The sequence below is a fragment of the Astyanax mexicanus genome, chromosome 17 (assembly GCF_023375975.1).
Source record: "Astyanax mexicanus isolate ESR-SI-001 chromosome 17, AstMex3_surface, whole genome shotgun sequence".
In the NCBI taxonomy this organism is placed as follows: Eukaryota; Metazoa; Chordata; class Actinopteri; order Characiformes; family Acestrorhamphidae; genus Astyanax; species Astyanax mexicanus.
The window spans coordinates 25,155,576-25,176,720 of NC_064424.1; the positions used below are offsets into that span (position 1 = coordinate 25,155,576).

The window sequence follows — 21,145 nt, forward strand, 5'->3', positions numbered from 1 at the left end:
GACATCTGTTATGTCCTGGAAATTCTCCTTAAATTCACACAGTACATTTTTTGTACGATGGGGATGGATTCATTGGGTGATCAGCACCTCTAAACAGTCAGCTCTTTTCTAGCCCTCCTGAGTTCATCTGAGTCACCGGAGCTGAAGGCAGCATCCCTGACTTTCAGCAGAGAACGCACCTCTGCATTCAGCCAGGGCTTCTGGTTTGGGTAGCAAGTCACAGTCTTGGTGGTAGTGACATCTTCCACACACTTGCTGATGTACCCGAGAACAGCAGATGCGTATTCCTCCAGATCCAGCTCCCCCTCACACTCAGCAGTGTTGATGTGAGTCGTAATTAATGCAGTGACTATGGAGGGAGACATAATTAGTAAGTAGTTCTAAAGGAGATATGTAAATTTCAGTAATTAATGTTAAGTAAATAGTGAACCGTATTTTTTGCACTATAAGGCACACCGGATCATAGATAGATAGATGATGAATAGATACTTTATTTATACCGAAGGAAATTTAGGAAGGAAATATAAGGCGCACTATCAATAAAAGTCTATTTTCTGGTCTATTTTCATACACAAGGCGCACTGGATTATAAGGTACATTATGTGAATGTAGTAAGGAACAGGAGTGTTGCCATGTTTTCCTTCTAATTCAGCAGGTCTCGCCGCTGAAATAAAGCTACAGTAAGTTAAGTAAACAAATGTGTAATTCTTAAAAACAAACACTGGATGTTAATCTACACAGATTTCTCTCCTGAAAACTGTTTATTTGTGTGAGTAAAGCGCTTCCGTTTATTGACAGTAAGCTTAGATTCACAGTTTTCCAGTAAAGCTAGCACAACAGCGCTACACTGATGAAGCCTGAGTGTTTTCCGGGAAGCCAGAGCAATATTAGCTAGCAGTTTGTCCCATATAGCTTGTTTTAACACAGTAAACACGCAGACTACAGGCTACGATAATACTCACCTCTGAATGGCGAAAGAGCTAGCATTAGAGAGCAGAAATTTTTAGCAACAAAAGATAAATGAAATAATCAGTATTGAGAACAGCCCCATATTTTTCTGTAGCTATTGTTGTGTTTATTGCTGGATTTTTATTCTTTTTTTTGTTTTGTCAATCAGGTTTTTATTTTATCCTCTACTCAAATAACAAAGCTATTCAACACAACATATAGAAAAAGATAAAAAAAAATGTCTATAGTGTACATAACCTGTGTTAAACTGTGGTGTTTAAAATGCTTCCTCCACAAAAAATAAATGAAATTAATATTTATTTATTTATTGTGTGTGGAGGGGGGTTTAATCCACATTTATTGTTCTTCATATATTATTAAAGTGTAACATACACTGTTTATTATATTATATACATATACATTTATGGGCCATTCCAACCATGGCTGCCAGACATCTCTGAAGGAATTTAATATTTATATTTCATGGTTTATAGTTATAGTTAGCTAGTCACAATTGATAAATTAAAGCTAGGTTAGCTAGTTAGATTATTGTTCGACCAATAATAATTACTGAGCCTTCCTCATCATCGAGCAGTGAGGATGCTGAAAGTGACGAGTCCGAGACGACCTCAGCTTGAAGAAAAATCAATCTTTCTGGACCATCTTCAACTCCAGAAAGCATTGAGTTTGTTAAGGAGGACCTTGTTTACTGCAGTCCGTTTTGTGCTGCAGCTGAAAGGTTATGCAAAACTATTGGAGCCAAGATTCGGAGAGCTTGCCAGTCAGTTCGAAAGAAGCTGAAAAAGGTATTTCGAGGGAAGACTGCTGCTTCATCATCAGAAGCTCCTGCTTGTTCACGTTCTGAGCAGAGACGTGAAGATTCAACAGCAGACGTCTCGCTCTGTGAACAGGTGGAACCTGAATCTGTGGAGGCACCGCTCACACTGAAGCAGAGGCTCAGGGCGCTCAGATTCCCCAAGTTTAAGGTATGTGTTGAGTGATGATAACCTACCCAGATTTTATTCTGTAAAACGACTGTAAATATTCATCAGTTGGTTGCAAGGAGAGCTGTCTCAGATGAGATTAGGGCCAAACTTGAGTCGATTCACGGTGACAGCCTTAATCCGAACATTGATTTGAAAAAAATAATTTTTTGGGTTCGAAAACTGTTTGTGTGTTGTGAGTATTTCACCTTCTCTCTGCACTTTTGTATGGAAATAAACACAGAATCCCATGAATGAAGGAAGAGGTTTTGATCAACAGTGTGTACACGATGAATGGCAATGTGAGGTCTGTGCTTGCTTTTGAGATGTGTTGATGATAGTTTGAATGTGTGTCATTTTGCTGGAGATTTCAGGCATTTTGCATTTTGTGTGAGCAAAATTGTGGGTTTTGTGTGTAGAGTTTTGAAAAATAGACACAGAGCTTGTTAAATGTGTGTAAACAGTTGTAAAAAACTGTAAAAGCATTTGACACTGTTTTACTCTAATTCAGTGTGGGCGTACCTTTTGCTAATATTACGTTTCTTTTTTACACTTACTTTAGTCATGCTTAAATTGCAAAGCTTTTACTTATCATTTATCAGTTTTAAAATCTGTTATTTCATTTGTTTGAGTGCTTCGTAAAACATGTTGAACCACAGCATAAAGGCTACAAATTCAAACTGCAGCCTTTCAACACAGCTTTAACCCAAATATCTAAAAATGCTGTAATTTAGCATAAATGGACACTTGCTGCTCATCCAACACTTCTCAGTCCTGACCATTTGCTGTTTTATCAGAATAAGGGGCGTGGCTGCCAGATTTTGGGAAGTATGCACATACTAGCTGCAGAAAAATTTAAAAGGTTGCTGTGAAATCTAAATAAATGAAAGCTAAATGCTAAAGCTAACATGCACAGGGTTATGGGATCTCTAGTTTGGAAACCCACAGGAAACTTAGACAGCAGGAGAAATCACTGTTATAAGGATTTTACTGCTCATGTAAGTATAATTCACAGAGCATATGTAATGCACCTGCGTAGCTAAGACAGGTATGAACGTCTGACAGGTGACAGTTGTCAGGGATTTAATCAGTGAGTTGCACACCTGTGTTTTCTGCTGCCAAGATAGCAATACGCCAGACATTTACCTGAACACCCCTCACTTCCAAACAGCAGTGCCGCTGCTATTTAAACAACGCAGACACAAGGCATGAAAACTGTTAAGAAGACTGTTGGTGGGATGTAAGATAGCAATAAGCATTGCGAAATATTGCACTAATGGACATTTTAAGACATATTAAGTGCTGGAAAGTCTTCATTTTAATTATATTTCAGTGCATTCAGTGAGGTGTAGTTCATAGATGCCCAATAGATGGCGCTAAAGCCCCATAGTTAATTGTTATTTATTGTTATTGTTATCACAAAGTGTTAGTTTGTGTTTGTCCCTGGTGGGCTCTTGTAGTTACCTCGTGCAGTCTACAGAGCTGGAAGCAGCTGCACTGTTTGTTTGGTGGCAAACGCTCTAAAAATTTACAGTTTGTGTGCGTCAATTTGACCAAAGTAAGTTTGCTGGTAAACTTACTACTCTCTAATGAATCCTATTTAGGCAGTTAGTTCACATGTTTACGCTGGGTTAGATAGTTTATCCATTTCTCTCAATGCTAAATGCTATTATTGAACATAAGTAATTAGCAATTAGAGTAAAAAGTAATTAGAGTGAACTGCAGGAGTTCAATTAAGCTAGGGTGACCAAACGTCCGTATTTTCCGAGACATGTCCGTATTTCACATCCTGTCCCGCAAAGTGCTGCGTGTGACATAATCCCTGAGTCGCCTCAGTGAGAGCAGCCCTCTTCTTAAGGGGGGGGGTATGAAGCCTAGAGGGGGCGCCAAATCAAAGCTCCACATAAATTTCCTCTGCGGAAATTTCCTCTCCTTTCCTCTCCGGCTGAATTTAACTTCCACAGTTTCAGTCAGTCACCTCATTCACCACACAGCCTGTCACTCACCTCGTCCACAATGTCTGCCTTTTTGTAAAAAGCTAAATATCTATTAAACCATTGAACAATTTGTCTATGATAGGTTTAAAAATAAAGAAAACTTATGACAACTTAATAAAATTAAATAAAACAAACAAAAACCCTAAAAAACGTGGAATAAAGTTCAGTCTAACTGCTGCTCTTATAATAACATTTAAGAACATGGCAAAAAACTCATTGATGTAATTCACGTAAAAATAAAGTTATTGTAAAAAAGTGACGGCCTATTTAAAAAGCAACAGAAGTTGTTCATTTGTATCATTTCTAACATATTTAGGGTGTTTTTTACTCACTTTTTTCACTCCCACAACCTTAATCCTTTTACAGCTTCAAAAACATGTATTATGCAAATTAGGCGTTGACGTCATTTAGCCAGGTGTCCTGGTTTACCCAAATAAAAATATGGTCACCCTAATTAAGCAACATTTAGTTAACCTATTAATGTGTATTTATTGGTAGAGTAACTGCTTTATGTGATTAGTTTGCACTAACTTTAATCAATATGAGAAATGTGATTTTATGTGTGTTTATATGTGTAGGGCAGACACATACACAGATTCATACGAGTGCAGTCTTATGCAGTCTCTTGATCTGAATAAGTTAAACAGGTTTTATGTTTTTGCATACAATCCGGGTTAGCACCCGAACATCCCTTTCAGACAGCTTCCTCTTACAGCGTCCACAGTTAATCCTGTTGGATGTGGCTCGTTCTTCTTGGTGGTATGATGAAATTACCCTGGATACCGTGGCTCTTGATACATCACAAATACTTGCTGTCTTGTCTGTCTTGGTCACAGATGCTCCCGCAAGACGTGCACCAACAATTTGTCCTCTTTTGAGCTCTGATATGTCTCACATAATGTGTGCATTGCAATATTTAGAGCAAAACTGTGCTCTTACCCTGCTAATTGAACCTTCACACTCTGCTCTTACTGGTGCAATAATGTGCAATTAATGAAGATTGACCACCAGGCTGCTCCAATTTAGCCATGAATCCTCCCACACTAAAATGACCAGTGTTTCAGTTTCATAATAATGATTATTAGAAAGCTTACTTGATCTTCTAGGCCACAGCTGGACCTTTATCCTTCCTGTTAACCACTGATGTTTAATTAAATTATGAACTGGTACTTGTGGTGCAGATGTTAAATCTTTATAAAAACTACCAACAACCAGAAGCCATTGGCTCATTTAAACAGCTGCCTACTCTCGATATTAAAACAACAAATATCCTTAAAAATCAGAAAGAGACTACAAGAAGAATTTTGAAGAATTGAGAATAAAGGAAATTTAGAGGTCAAATTGTGGTCTAGAAGACTTCTAAATATACTTTAATACGTATGATCTAATATTTGAGTGCCTAAAGTACTAGCAGAATTCAGCAAGGGGAACGATTTGGCTTTCCCAACACTTAACCAGAGTTTTACACTACTGCTCTGTTGAAGTTTACGCTCCTTCACTCGGTTCCTTAAGCACTCTTATTATTGATTTATTATTTATTATTCTTTATTTAACCAGGCAAGACATTAAGAACATTTTATTATTTACAATGGCAGCCTGGCAAGAGGCAGAAAGTCTCTTAAAACACAAATACAAAAATACAATGACACAACAGACAGTTAAAAAAAATATCAGGCAATATCAGACCTGTGACAATAGCATTTCTCATTTAAAAAATGACTAATCCAACTTTAGATTTTTTGCAGTGAATTCCAGTCTTTGACTGCGGCAGCATGAAATGCGGTCAAATCAAGTACTGTATTCATCTTTAGGGACCTGCAGCATGATACGCTGAGCAGTACGGGTCATTTCATTTCATTTACTAAATTTCACAAGGCAGGACACAACAGCATAAAAAACTATTTTAAGCAGTGAGACCTGAAATGTGTCAAATACTCAACAATCAGTATCAAAACAGAAACGATTAACTTTAGAGCATTACCATAAAATAAGTCTAATGCATGAAACTAAGTAAGTCACTTGAAAGACAATTTAAGAGCACGAGGAATAAAAGAGAGTTGATGTCTTTTAGTTTTGCTCACAGGTACTACAAATTCCCGCTGCCGGGCGAAGTGAGTAAGTAGATGTTGGGGCTGAAGGCAAAAAGTCATGTAGAGGAGATGATTCATCCTTAATAATGTCAGTGAGGATGCGCAGGGTAGCCTCATCACGCCTTTTACTGAGTGGTGGAAGAAATGATGGGATGCCGATGATTCTGCAGCATCGTTTTTGAACCCTTTCCAGCTCCTCTGAGAGTTTTTTTGTCAGTCCACCCCAAACTGGGCTAGCATTCTCAAGGATTGGGTGTATGAAAGTCAAGTATATCTGTTTTAGCACATCACAGGGAAGACCAGCTCTTTTGGCAACAGCGAGATAATGTATCCTGGGTCTTGTCTTTAAAATCACATAGTTAATGTGAGCATCCCAGGATAGATCAGACGAGATCTGAACTCCGAGCAATTTGAAAGTGTTGACTCTACTGATGTTTTGGCCTGAAATGATCGGAGAAGGTGGAGAGGGGATATTGTCCTGACGTCTAGCACTGATTACCATATCCTTGGTCTTAGCTCCATTCATTGTCAGTGAGAACTCCACGGGTGTTCTAGGCAGGAGATGAGGAGACAGACCGAGAAGAGTTTTATAGATGAGCATGTACCAGTGAATCAAGCGACGAGTATGTAGTGATGGCCAACCTACAGCAGAATAAAGGGAGCAATGATGTGTTTTAAAAGGGGATTTTATGGCAAACCGAATGGCTGAGTGATAGAGAACGTCAAGTTTCTGGAGAAGGCTTTTGCTAGCAGATCTGTAAATGACATCGTCGTAATCAAACATAGGCAGGATAGTCATTTGGACTATGGTTAATTTGGTAGAGCAACTTGAGGAGTTTTTAGCCCTAACCTTAGACTGTAATTTGTTGATATGAGTTAAAAAGGACAAGGTATTATCTAACCAGATACCCAGGTACTTATATTCTGTGACCTCATTTATTTTATCACCTTCTACAGTAACGATATCCTGGTGGGGCTGGGGTACAGAACCCTTCTTGTGAAACTACAATACCTTAGTCTTAGTCAGTGAATATCATGTACTTTATCATAACAACACACAACTAACAATGGATATGCAAACACACACTTTTATATTCATTGAGACAGAAATAGTTTAATGTATAAATAGACATTCCAGACTTGTCTGTAAACGATTGAATGAGGCTTTGAGTAAAGAACTTTTGGCAAACTTTTAGACCAGTTTAATGAAAAACGAAAAATTATATTAAATATTCAAAACGCAGGTACATAAATATTTCTCCTCCCCTTTGTTTTATTAGACACTATTTAAATATTCAAAGCTTAAGCCAATCTCCCTAGCTAATTTGAAGCCAGTTCAAAACAGGAAGCTTCTCTAGCTCTTATTTGTTTGTGCTCACCATAGTCACCAAAGAATACAACTGACACTTGACACATAATTACATTTACAAACAAATACATTATTGATAAAAAAAAAGTAGTTATAAATAATTTCTAAACAGGTTGCTGATATTTGTAAATGTGTAGGTTGTTGATGGCTCTGCTGACTCTTTCAGACCACTCTGCCGGTCAGCCGGGTCCATCTATGGGTTGCAGTGGGGCATCTTTCTCCGTGAACATAAAAGCATTGATAGACCAGGGCCAATAAAGAGAATAAGAAGAGGAGACCAAAACCAGATAACTGAAACAAACAAAACAACACAACATCTCAACTTAATGTGTTGTTGTGTTGTTCACAAACATGTTCACCAATAAACATGCTTCAAATTAACATTTACTGACTATTTCTTTTGAACACTCATGTTAAATGTGTCGTCATTCGCCTTCACTCTGTATTTGGGCCCTATTTTAGTGATATAAAGTGTACGGGTCAATTGCGTAGCTTTTTTGTGCAGCTGGATTTAGGGCGTGTCGATGAGGGTGCAAAAAATACTCCTTGCGCAGCTCGAAACACACAAAAGGCATGAACTAATTATCTTAATTAATCATGGGTGTGTTTTGGGCGTAACGTAAAATAAACAAATCAGTGTCTCTGGCCATTCCTTTTAAGAGGCAGGTGCACTCTGACTTTGACGCTTTTGTATCTTAACAGTGTGGCACTTTGTTCTTTTCAGCAGAGGATACTGACCTATGGGTTTACGCTGTGAAGGTCATTTAAAGGAACAGCAATGTTATTTTATTCTGTTTATTGTTGAGTTAAAAGTCTTGTTTGTGCTCTTCAGAGCGTCTGTGTTTGCACCTATAGGAACGGACTCTAGATTGTTGATGGGGTGAAAGGATGCCTTGGGCAGGGTGTATGATAGAGCCCATAATGTTTGATTTTACTATAACCTGCAACAACATTGATGTCCAAGTTTTAAATTTAAAGAATAATGATGTAAAGTAAGAATTTAAAAATAAAAATGCATTTTAGATCTGACATAGACACACATTTGGTAGGGAAAGTAAAGGCCCTGTTACATCAAGTAAAGACAGATTCACACCAACTACAATTTTTTTGGATGTAAAAAATGAATGTTTTTTTAGCACAGTGGAACTTTTACAACGACTCTGACATGTTTTTGCCTTCTCTTCTCTGTAAACAGCTTTTAAACATAGATTTCACTTTATCTCTGCTTTCTGCTGCTTTGATCTGCTCTTTGATTTCCTCCTCCATGCGAGTGCCCATCAGCCCGAATAAGAAGTTCATTCATGGTTATTTGTGGATCATAAACAGATTCCGACACACCTAGACAAACTTTATCAAACAGGTAAAATAGTGTCTGTCTTTTGGGTAGAAGTACAGATCACCCCACTGAGTATTCATGAGTATGTATGTTTGATAGTTTAATAATAGTGTGTGACTGAGCTGGTTAACCAGACTAACCAGTTTGATAAGTATTCCAAACATTTAAGAGCTGTGATTCTACCTACTCAACAAAATTAAGGATCAGTAGCTTACCTTTGATGTGTAATATGATTTCTCTGCTATGTTCTGTTCAGCTGTCAGGGTTTGGTTTAGGTCACACCATTCCCAAAGAGCCTGCTGACTGCTTTCAGCATGTTCTGCACTTACAGTCCGATAACAAGCCACGTATCTTCCATCACTTAAGAACAAGACAATCCAAACAATACTAGGAATCAAGTACTGAAAGCACTGGCAGACAGTTTTGGACGTTATGCAGCATTTGCTGCCTTTCAGTTTCACTTTTCCCAAAAGAGTCCCACTACTGGGAGGTGGGACATTAGTCACCCCAACATTAATATCAGAATTCCCACCTCCCTCAGGTTGGCTGTCCGGTCCTCCACTTGTCGTAGCAGACTTTTCCACATTCCTCACAATGTAAAACATGGCGACGTATCCTATAAAGGCGGGCATCAGAAGGTAAATCCAGAAAAAAGGTTTCTATAGAACCTTTCGCAAGGGCACACAAAGTCAGCCTCGATAAACTTTTCAGACACAATAAGGCAGATAACCACAAAAATTAAGTAAATGTTCTTTCCCTTATGGGTGTCGAGAAATGGTTCTAGCAACTGGTCTATCATTTTTGGTTCCAGTAGAGGATAGAACTGTTCCTGAATCTATACTAAAAAGGTACCGTTAAACAAAATGCTGCAGTTGCCTGTTCTAACATGCCCTGTGTGTTGTTTTGACAAAAGTGAAAATGAACTTTCACAGATAAAGTACAACGAGGAATGTAGGCTCCTGTGTTCTAGAGAATTCCTTGGTCAGGCCCCTCCCTAGTGTTGTGTAATTTTTGTTTTGTGAATTGTATTCATATACAATTACAGCATGTTCTTGCTATCACCTGCAATAACAAACCCGCCCCCCTAACAAACCCCCCTCTATAACCTGCTCATTGGTGAGATAAACTGCAGCAGGGGTCGCCAACCTTTTTCAAACTGAGAGCTAATTCTTGGGTACCAATTAATACAAAGGGTTACCAGTTTGATACACACTTGAAATCACAAACTTGCTAAATGTAACTTTAATTATGTTATTATTAATAATTAATTATATTCATCTATATAAATACACTGTACACCATATTTCTTATATTACATTTTACTGCTGCTGTACATTGTTTAAAGGTTTCAGACGATGTTTGCAGATTTTGTTTTCCTGAATTAACACTGTTGCCACACGTTTGTCATGTTTGTTCATGCTGCTTGTAGTAAAATGTGAATAAAAATATATACTTATATATAATAATATGATATATAAAATAAACAGTCAAAAGTTTGGACACTCCTTCTTTAATGGATTACACCTTATGTAATGTTTTTTTTTTTTCGTAGAATCTGTTTATTTTTACAAGAAAGCAAATAATATTTAAGGGGGTAAATCTTTTTACTGACATTATGTAAGCTGTGTAATGATATGAAGAAGTCAAGGTTTATTTCACATCTTGCTTTGGACACTGTTTCTAGTGTCACATGGTAATTAGCAGTGAAATTTACAATATAAGTCAAATGTATTTTACAGTAGGGCTGAAAAAAAAGAAGAAAAACTCAATGTGTTTCAAGTAAACTTTATTCAAACATTTAAAATTTAAGCCTGACATGCCCAAAGAACATACAGAAAAAGTACTTTGATGATTTGAGGAAGAGGGGAAAAAGTCAAGTCTTATAGTCTTATATCATATTCAGATACCAGTCTTCTTCAGCTAAGCAGAGAACAGTCAATTTACTTCAAATTCATTTATATAGCACTTTTCAAGCCTTTTATGAGTAAACACCACAGTGATAGTGCCAACAGTGGGCGAAGAAAAACTCCCTCATATTAAGAGGAAGAAACCTTGAGAGGAACTAAGAAGGACTTCCACCTCAGATCAACCCGGACAGCACAAACAAATAATGTAACAAAAAACAACTGTACAGAGAAATAATGGAAAGCTTTAGGTAATGTATAAACAGGTTATGAGTTATTAGTGCAAGTACTGACTTGCAGGCCACTGACTTGCTTACAGATTAAGGTTTTAACATGGAAACATGAAAACTGTAGGTTAAGGAGTAATAGGAAATTCACAACCATGCAAAATAAAATGAAATAGGCCTCATCAAATACTCCCAAACATGACCTGTGAGGGGGCTGTTCTAATTCCAGATGCAATCTACTAAGAGCATATCAGTCCTACTGATTCTGAATATGCCATACAACATGCAGTACAAAAAATACACCCTATTTTTTTTTTTTTTTTACATGTATAGAATACAACATGATGCTTTTGCTTGATATTTTCCATGCAAAACAAAATGTTACACAGGTAAAGGGTCATACCCAAGATCTTTTATTTTATTGGTGTAGGGTCATAGACGTGTTCAGTCTGTCAATCAAACCCCCCCCAGTCTGTCACAGGAAAGGTAGTCCTACCAATGTTGCTAGTCACTACACTACACCACCCACATATGATCTATTAAACAGTATATTATAAATAACTCAAAAACAATTAACCTGATGTAATTCTGCATTACTGCATGTTCCAACAAGAAAATCATCCCCATCCTTAGAATGCTGCTAATCATAAGATTGTAATTGGTTCAGCCGTCATCTGTTTCCACAACTGTGCCAGTCAGCTCATCAGGGGTTGCATCGCAGCATATTTTCATCCATGCAGAGCAGCATCTTTTACAGCATGCAGGCGCAAGCTGATAAACCAGTGCCAAAAGCGAAAGTAAGAAGATGAAAGCAAAACCAGATAACTGAAACAGAAAAAAACAACACAACTCAGCTTAATATGTTCATTATGTTAGGATCAGTAGAACAGTTCTGATTGTACTGATGTGTAAATCAGTAATCAGTAGCTTACCTTAGATGCATAATATGCTTTCTCTGCTGTATTCTGGTTATCTGTCAGGGTCCGGTTTGTGTCACACCACTCCCAAAGAGCATTTGTACTGCTGACAGCATGTTCTCCACGTAGTGTGGTGTTAAAACAAGCTACATATCTTCCATCACTCAAGAACAAGACTATCCATACAAAAACTGCCATAAAACTCTGACCATATGGATTATTGGCAGCAGCTTTTAGCAGTATATACACTTTTTTTAACATTTCCTTTCTTACAGAGTGATTCCTATTTATTAAAGGTTGGGTTTCCTGTACTTCATTAGAGCTCCCGGGCTCCAACTCAGATCTTGCAGATGTTCCACTTTCTGCTAACTGGATACCCGGTTCTACACGAGATCTTCCGGACTCCACATCAGATGTTCCACTTTCAGCCAACTGGAAAAACAGTTCTACACGAGGTCTCTGGGACTCCACATTAGATGTTCCACATTCAGCCAACTGGAAAAACAGTTCTACACGAGATCTCTGGGACTCCACATCAGATGTTCCACGTTCTGCCAACTGGAAACACAGTTCTACACGAGATCTCTGGGACTCCACATCAGATGTTCCACGTTCTGCCAACTGGAAACACAGTTCTACACGAGATCTCCCAGACTCCATATCAGAACTCCTACTTTGTGTAGCAAGTTCATCCGTGTTGTTTAGAACGCACAACACAGAAACATATGCTACAAAGGCAGGCATCAGAAGGTAAATCCAGAAAAAAAGTCCTCTATAGACCTTTTCACAAGGACACACAAAATCAGCCTCAATAAACTTTTCTGCCAAAAGAAGGCAGATGACAACAAAGATGAAGAAGATATTCCCCTTATTTTTGTCAATAAGTTTTTGTAGAAGTGGTTCTATCATATTTGGTTCCTGAAAAGGACAGAACTGTTCTTGAATCTAAACTCAGAAGATCCAACAGACAAAATGCTGCAGTTTTCTCAAGTGAAAGTGTAATGACAGTATCATAGGCGGAGTACAAAAATAAGCAGTTCCCTAAATTCTCATGTTTCCTGGACTAGCTCCACCTTAGTGATGTGTGAGGTATGAGTGAGATAAACAGGGGTATTGTACTTCTATAATTTACAGGTCTCTACATGAAAATATTCACACATTTTCAGTTGTCTTGTTGAGAATGGAAAATCAATCCGATGTATTGTAAAAATATGGCTATAGCCAATTTGGAAAGACCTGAAGAAGAAACTCATCACTGGTGTATGAAGTAACAGATGTTGAACAGGTAGTAGACCATAGAAAAACACAGCAGTTAATGACAGAAACATTGTAAGTGCTGCAAAGAAAAACCTAAATCAATTGTTGGTGACATCAGCAACAAATTGGGGCAGGAGTGAAAGTATCACACTCTACTCTTCACAGAAAACCTCATCAAAAAAGTACAGAACCGTCACCAAAAGATGAGAACCACTTATCAACAAAAAGAAGAGAAAGAGCAAGCTGGAGTTTGCCATGAAGTACAGAGACTAGCCTATGGACTGATTATGGACCTATGACAAGAGAATCTTAAGAACCTATGAGAAAGATGAATCTGTACCAGTGTGTTGGAAAGGCTAAAGGTTGGAGAAAGAAAGTATGCAAAATAAACTCTAGTCTATAGTAACATTTTGTCTGTCAATAAGAAGAAATGTGCAACAAAACGGATTGGGAGATCCTTCATCTTGCAGCAAGATAATGACCCAAAACACACTGCCTGGAAAACCATCACAAATGAAGAATGTAAAAGCGTAGTGATGTCAGTGGGTCACAGGCTTGATGCAGTTATTGAAGGCAAAGGATTTGCAACTAAATATTTAGCTCTATTCACTTTAGTCTATTTTAAGTTGATTTATTCCAAAATTAAAAAGAAGTGGGTTCATTATGTAATAAACATGTGATGACATTTATCAAAGACCAGCATCACTTGAAACATTACAGTGATGCAATGAACATGTAACTTGCAATAAATGCATTTGTATATTTCTTCTACCTCAGTTCTTTTTTTGTGTTCAGTGAGAGAAAACTAGCCTGTTTTGGGCATGAACAAGTGTATTATGTGAACAACTGGATATATTTTTTTGTTTGGCATCCCATTACTGTAAAATGATACAGTAATATCACTGGAAATGTATTACATGAGAAAGAGATCTTTAGAGAAGAATTTAGTCGTGCGATATAATAACCCATTGATTTTTCTGTTTTATAGGACTCCAAACTCATGTTGTCTTATTTTTTAGTATTATTACTGGAAACATACGTATTAAATACAATGAACAATGTTACACGATGTTCAGCAGTTATCATTTGATAACCATTTGATTTGCTTATTTTATATGACAAACATTTCTAAAATGTTACACTGATCTACAGATAGGTAGTTGTATTTCTGGTGTATATTAGTTGATTAGATCTGGATAAATCATTTTTATTTAGGTGTAAAACTATTTTCTATTCTATTTTCAGTCTCTGCTGGAGAAGCGCGTGCCTCTGCTCCTCCAGCTCCGCTGTGCACGCAGCTACCGTAATACACTGTTTAGACGTGCACACAGGTTTTTGGTGCGGATAGCGTGACCGATTTACTATTTCTTTATAATTTACCAACAATCTCACGGCCCGCGGGCCGTACAATGCCCAGGTCTGGTCTAGTGGCTTTGTGAGCACTTTGAATAAATGACTTGAGACGTGTTTCAATAACAAATCATACAGTAACAACATATATAAAACTACTTCTACCAGGATCATGCATTCTAAACTTCAGAAATATCCAGTCAAAATGAAAACTGTTATGAAATGTAGATTCACAGCAAACAGTCATGGCCAACAGTGTTGGCACCCCTGAAACTATCTCTCCTAGAAAATGACTGCAATTACACGTTTTGAAGTATATTTGGGGTCATTGTCCTGCTAGAAGACCCCTGATGTAGGATGAAAACCCAGCTTTTTGAAACTGGGACCTACAGTGCCTTGCAAAAGACAGGCCCCTTGAATTTTTCAGCCTTTTGCCACATTTCAGGCTTCAAACATAAAGATATGAAATTGTATTTTTTTGTGTAGTAGTGGGACAAGAAGGTGCTCTGGTCAGATGAAACCAAAAATTTTTGGCCACAATGCACAACATTATGTTTGCCGTAAAAGCAACACAGCTCATCACCCTGAACACACCATCCCCAATGTAAAACATGGTGATGGCAGCATCATGGTTTGGACTTGCTTTTCCTCAGCAGGGACAGGGAAGATGGTTAAAATTGATAGGATTGATGGAGCCAAATACAGGACCATTCTGGAAGAAAACCTGTTGGAGTCCGCAAAAGACCTGAGACTGGGATGGAGATTTATCTTCCAACAAGACAATGATCTAAAACAAAATCTACAATGGACTTGCAGCTACAAGCGACTTGCTGCTGTAGTCCAGCTGGAGAATGACCCCTTATATACTTCAAAACGTGTAATTGCAATCATTTTCTAGGAGAGATAGTTTCAGGGGTGCCAACACTGTTGGCCATGACTGTTTGCTGTGAATCTACATTTCGTAACAGTTTTCATTTTGGCTGGGGTATTTCTGAAGTTATAAGAATGCATGATACTGATAGAAGTAGTTTTAAATATGTTGTTACTTTATGATTTGTTAATAAAACACGTCTCAAGTCAATTATTCAAAGTGATCACACTAGACCATGCACAGCTGATGTGTTTTAATCCAACTATAATAGTATTGTGTGTATGCAAAGCATGTTTTTAAATATGAAACTAAAATTCGTACTGCCTGCTTACCACACAGGAAGACAAGAACCTTTTATCTCTGTAACTCCTCACCACACATGCTCATTTTTTGTTTTTTCGTCCCTGATTCACGGTGCATGCTACAATGATTTTTTTAATATTTTAGAGACAACCTTAAAAAGAGCCCTGTAGAGAGCTATGTTTTTTTCTTAGTCTTATCCTCTCTGTTGTTGTTGTTGGAACTGAACTTTGTTTGCCCTTGCATTAATATAAGAAACATTCTTTCATGCTGAACTTATGTTCTTGTGCCTGGTTTTACAATCTTTGCCCTTACATATGTTATCTTGGGGCTGGACAACATGAGTAAACGGATTTGTTACTTCTTAATTTTCAGATTTCATTGTCTTGAGCATGAACAATCCCAAATTTCATTTGAACCTCCACCATATTTGATTGTAGTAGGTACCGTGTTATTTTCTTTTTAGGCCTCATTCTGTTTTTAATAAACATTAGAATGATATGTTTTACCCAAAAGCTTTATATTTTTCCTTATTGGTACACAAGATGTTTTTATTCAGCCTGACCACTAGGTAGCAGTGTTATACTAGGTCTTCATATCCCACTGTTCTGATTAAATACAAGTAAACTTTTCTTTTATTTAGATTTCTAAATTTGAGTGTTTTTATACTATGGCAATTTTCCTAAAAATCTGCTCACAGTATTGCAAAACATGGTATATTTATTTATAACCCCTGTATTGAGATACTTACCATATTACCATGTTCTTGCCAATAGACACGCTTAACTTACACTGGGATAAAGGTGTCAAAAGTAGTCACATTCATTACTCAGGTGGAAGTATGGTGTCACGACCCTGGCAGTTCACCTCCTAGACACAGGAGGTCGCTCTCTCCCCAGTTTTAATCTGCTCACCTGTTCTCTGTCTGTTCTTTACTCACACAGTTTTTTTTCTGATATTGGATGAATTAAACCTGCGTTTGGATCGTACCGTCTGGTCTTGTGTGACATATAGATACTAGAGTTTAAATATTTCTGTGCAAGTTGAAGTATCAACTCAAGTGTAAAAGTTCTGGTGTCAAATTTACTTAAAGTATAAACATAAAAATAATGTAAGGGGGAAAAAGAAGCCATTAAGGACAAAGGCTTAGGTCGTGCCACAGTGGCCTATAGTGCACTAGAAAAAAATAACCTTCCCAAAACACATTTTTCTAAAAGCCATATTGACTATAATATTATATTAAAATGTTAATGTTGAAAAATCAGGCATGTTCTTGCTGGAGCGCGGTCGTGATGTGTACAGGTGTGACAGATCGTGTATAAAAGATAGTATTTGTTTATACTTTTTTATCTAACCAATATCAGATTCACTCTATCCTGATGGAGATATTTATCTGGATAGGTTTTTTTAATAGAAGTATTGAGGGGAAGGAGTAGAAAGTACAGATAACTGTGTGAAAATGTAGGAGCAGAAGTAAAACATGGTCTGAAAAATAATTACTCCAGTAAAGTGTAGATAAAAATGTACAACTTAAGTAAGGTATTAGTACTTTGTTACTGAGTTACTTGGCACCTACTTTGCACTTGGACCAGGTTGACTTGTACCATGCATGAGTATGACTGCCACAAAAAGCACAATACCACAGAAAAACAGTGTATTTGCAAAGCTCTGTGTATTGGCATTGGAGGATTGGGGGGGAGGGTAAATATTAGAAACAGGTGGATTTGTCCCCCCCAAAAATGGCATCGTTTCGCTCAGCTCAGCTGTGCTGTGCTATTAATGAGGAGACAGGCCACTGGCCGCTGTGTGAATGGGGAAAATTCTGCCTCTCAGCCTCTCGGCTTGTGGCGCGTGAAGGAGTCAGTGTGCTGGTGGGGGGAAGCCCCCTCTCACTGTGAGTTTAGGCAGCGGGATCGGGATGAAGCAGCAGCTGATTTTAAAACACATATGGATATACAACGATATTTCTAAAAGAAAGGGAACAAGAGCTAACCACGTAAACTGGGATGAGATTGTTTCTGATAGCTGATTAAAGAGACTCGTCTTTGAATCAAAACACACAGATTACACCACCTTTTTTGCTTAATAAAATGCAGCTAGTGACTCAGTTAGCCTAGTTTAGGAATTAGCTAGATTGGGAGTCAAGGTTTAAGAAAAAATAAACTATATATGTAGTGTTCAGCTTGCCCTGATGTACCTGATCAGCTAATCACTAGACTATTTCATTTTCAAACTGTGTTTATTAATTTAGGATTGCAGAACTTACTGTAAGTTATAATGAACGAAAAACTAGTTAGCTAGAAGCTGAATGCTGTGGATAAGCAGAATTTAGTACAGTACTTTATGTTTGTAGTTTAAAGCAGTTTCTTAACCTTGATTACTGCCTCTAAATTGTGTTTTCCACTGGATCCAAATAATCAGCTGATGAACAATCCTTTATTGAGTTTACCTGTTAAAATCCTTTAGCCCCCTATGAAGCCTAAATCAATCATTATGTAAATCCAGCAGTTTATTAGACACATCATACCACCACTTACTTTATTAAGTGCCTTTAAACAGAGAAAGCTCTAGAATATGCAGAACAGTGTTAACATGCAGTAGAATATGTAAGAACTGAGTGGTGAAAATGTAAATATACAACAGAATTGACATGCCAATAATAATAATAATAATAATAATAATAATAATAATAATAATAATAATAACAACCAAATCTGTAATATTATTTTAACACCTGATTAGTTTTTGTCATTTGTATATAATTCAGACATTGCACGCATATTGTTTTCTAACAGTAAATGTAATGTGGAGTAACATGTTTAGGTTGTAAAGTGACATTTACATGGATGTAACTAATAATAAACAGAATACAGAAAAAAAATATTATTTGTGATTAAATGTAATTCCACAAATGTTGTTCTAAGACACTTGTCACGTCCTGGTCTTGTCTCATGTCTCTGTGTTATTCCCACGTGACCTGTGCCCCTCTGTGTCTCCTGTCAGTAGTTTTCCACCACGTGTTTCTAATTTGTAGCTCCGCCCCCTAGCCCCAGGTGTTTCCACTTCACTTGTGTTCTATAAAGCCTTCCTTTGTCTCTTGTCCTTGGTCGGTCTTTGTACCTTCCCCTGTATATACAAACACTGACCCACACAGTGTCATGTGACACTGTGACATAGGAGCTTTCCCATGATGCATTGGGGTGCCCTTGAATTTTTCAATTTGGTTCATTATTAAGGAATTGAGCGTGAAGGATTTTTTCTGAGGTATTTTGGTGTTAGTTTGTGGTAAAATATAGGTTTCAGGGTTGTTGATTTGCGTTTTTTTGTGATTTTGGAATATTCTGAGCAGTCACCATGAAGAAGTAAAACGTGCCGGGACAGTGCTTTGAAAGGCCTCCGTCTCCCATGCCTTAATGTATTGGCTCTGTAGTCACTACAGAATACTGGGAAACTTGTGCTTGTTTAAAGTGTTTGATGATCGGAAAGAATGGAAAATTGTAGTGAAAAAGTTATTTTTAAGGTTGTTCTTTGCTTTTTTTGTGGAAAACTAGTGCTTGTCTAAGTTTTGTGATTGCAAAAGAACAAGGGAAATCTAACGGGAAAAACAGGTCTTTCAGTGTTGTTGCATTCCTTTTTTTGTGTTTTTTTCAGTCAGAAATTTCAATATATCCATTTTATTTACTGTGTGTCTTGACTGGTGTACAGTATATAAAATCACTATATTTTAATTTACATTTTCAGGCATATATTAAGAGGTAATAATAGAAAATAACTAATTATAATTTTTTTGAACCGTATATGCTTTAATATACAGTATTTCTGCTCTGAATGATTATGGACCTTATTTACTATTAAGTTATCTTATTCATTGTTTAACTATTTAATGAGCCCATATCTCATATATTTTTCACTCCCCACTCCATGCAGCCTGTTTTTAATTAAGTCTTTTTATAGACAATAAAAATAAGAAGAATGTAGTAGGAGAACTGGTGATTTTGGTGGGCTATTTTCCTTTCCCTAAATTATACTTAGCCTCATTAATCAGCCTCATTTTGGCTACTAGGTAACACTAAGGGTAAAGTTTGTGTTCATCATTTTGATGTACATGTAAAGGCCTAGTTCATCAGTGACTAATATAACTGGTCTAATATAAAGTGTTTTTTTTTTTGTTGTTTTTTTACATTTTTTGATTATATTTTCTAATATGTTCACATGTCATTTAAGAACGTTTTGCTTTGCTTCCTGTTTTTAACCTTAAGACTTTTATTGTGAAAAAACTAGTGACAGGAAGGGATGAGGGTGGCCATTTTGTTATGGGGAGGATTGCCAATGGTAAAAACAAAAAAAAGTTTGCTCCACATCTTGAAGGAACAAATACATCAAGCTGTTGTGGCTGGACTATTTGTGAAGCTGTGTACTGTACACGAAACTGGGGAAACTGGGTGAGACCAATGTTTTTTATAATTTGCTGGCCCTGTATTTTTTTGTCAGGTGTTTTTTGGAGAGTTTCTGGTGGAAGATTTGTACATAACATGGCCTTGTTCATGTGTAATAAAAAAAAACTGAATTTACATCGCCTGCAGTATTAGCGTTTTTAAGTAACTGTGGAAGATTCATTCCTCAATCTTACAACTACATCAAGGCAATCGTAGTTTTGTTGGGGACTAATATATCTGCAAATATTTCAGGATGTTGTGCATTCCTCCAAACAAACAGAATGAGTGTAAACACAACTGTTTCGATAATATAGCATGTCCAAAAAAACGATGTCTCATGGCACAACTTACCACGTATCCCTATTCCCCTCCCACACACACACACACATTTGCCATCTCTACAACATCCCTCTCTTACCTTCTCCCTCCCTAAATAACAGTCACCTCTTTATATTAATTTATTATACACAATTAAACATGTACAATAACTTTTAGTAGTTTAAATGATATTTTTATTATTACTGCATATAACGGCTAAACAGCTGTTTAAAAAAAAAATTAACATGAAAATGCCTTAAAGTGCGCTTGGTAAGAGAACATTGACAGCTGAGTTTTTGGAAAGAAAACACTAGAACTAAATTCTTGGTCCAGGATGCCAAAAAAATCTCTGAAAGATTTTAATATTCATATTTCATGGTAAAGTTTATAGTTAAGAGAGTGGACACAGGTAATATACAAATTTTCAGTACTATATATATATATATATATATATATATATATATATATATATATATATATATATATGTGTGTGTGTGTGTGTGTTTATGTGCAGGGGTGCTACTACATACTTTTTGAAGTGTATGCAAACATACTATCGCCGCCCCCCAAAAAAATATTTCTAGATGCAGAATATCAGTCATGTAATATAAAAACCAGCGTTGGCAACCCCTGTTCTATAATTCATTCGTTTTATGATTCATCATCTACTTACTTACTTGTTATGATCCGTTATATTGTAAATACAGCACCTGTCCTGCAGGTGCGCCACGATTTGTGTTTGTGAGGAAGTGACAGGAGGATAGATGGGGAAGAAGTGGATGATTAGTGCTATGCTTCAGTTTTTTGATGTGTATTATCAGGGGCGTTGCCCGGGTATGTAA

General features: G+C 37.0%; 1 protein-coding gene across 2 annotated transcripts in view; it reads left to right on the forward strand.

Annotated features, from left to right (window-relative positions):
• Nucleotides 1-12,293: 12,293 nt before the first annotated feature.
• The window catches only part of rpl35 (ribosomal protein L35), a 657,733-nt gene continuing 648,881 nt past the window's right edge, over nt 12,294-21,145 (forward strand). The window contains exon 1 of one of the 2 annotated variants that reach the window (XM_049466275.1): nt 12,294-12,297. The gene's annotated coding sequence lies outside the window, so the exon portion shown is untranslated. Of the gene's footprint in view, nt 12,298-12,356; nt 12,361-21,145 lie in introns of those variants that run through there. The other variant, XM_049466276.1, reaches the window with a different exon arrangement.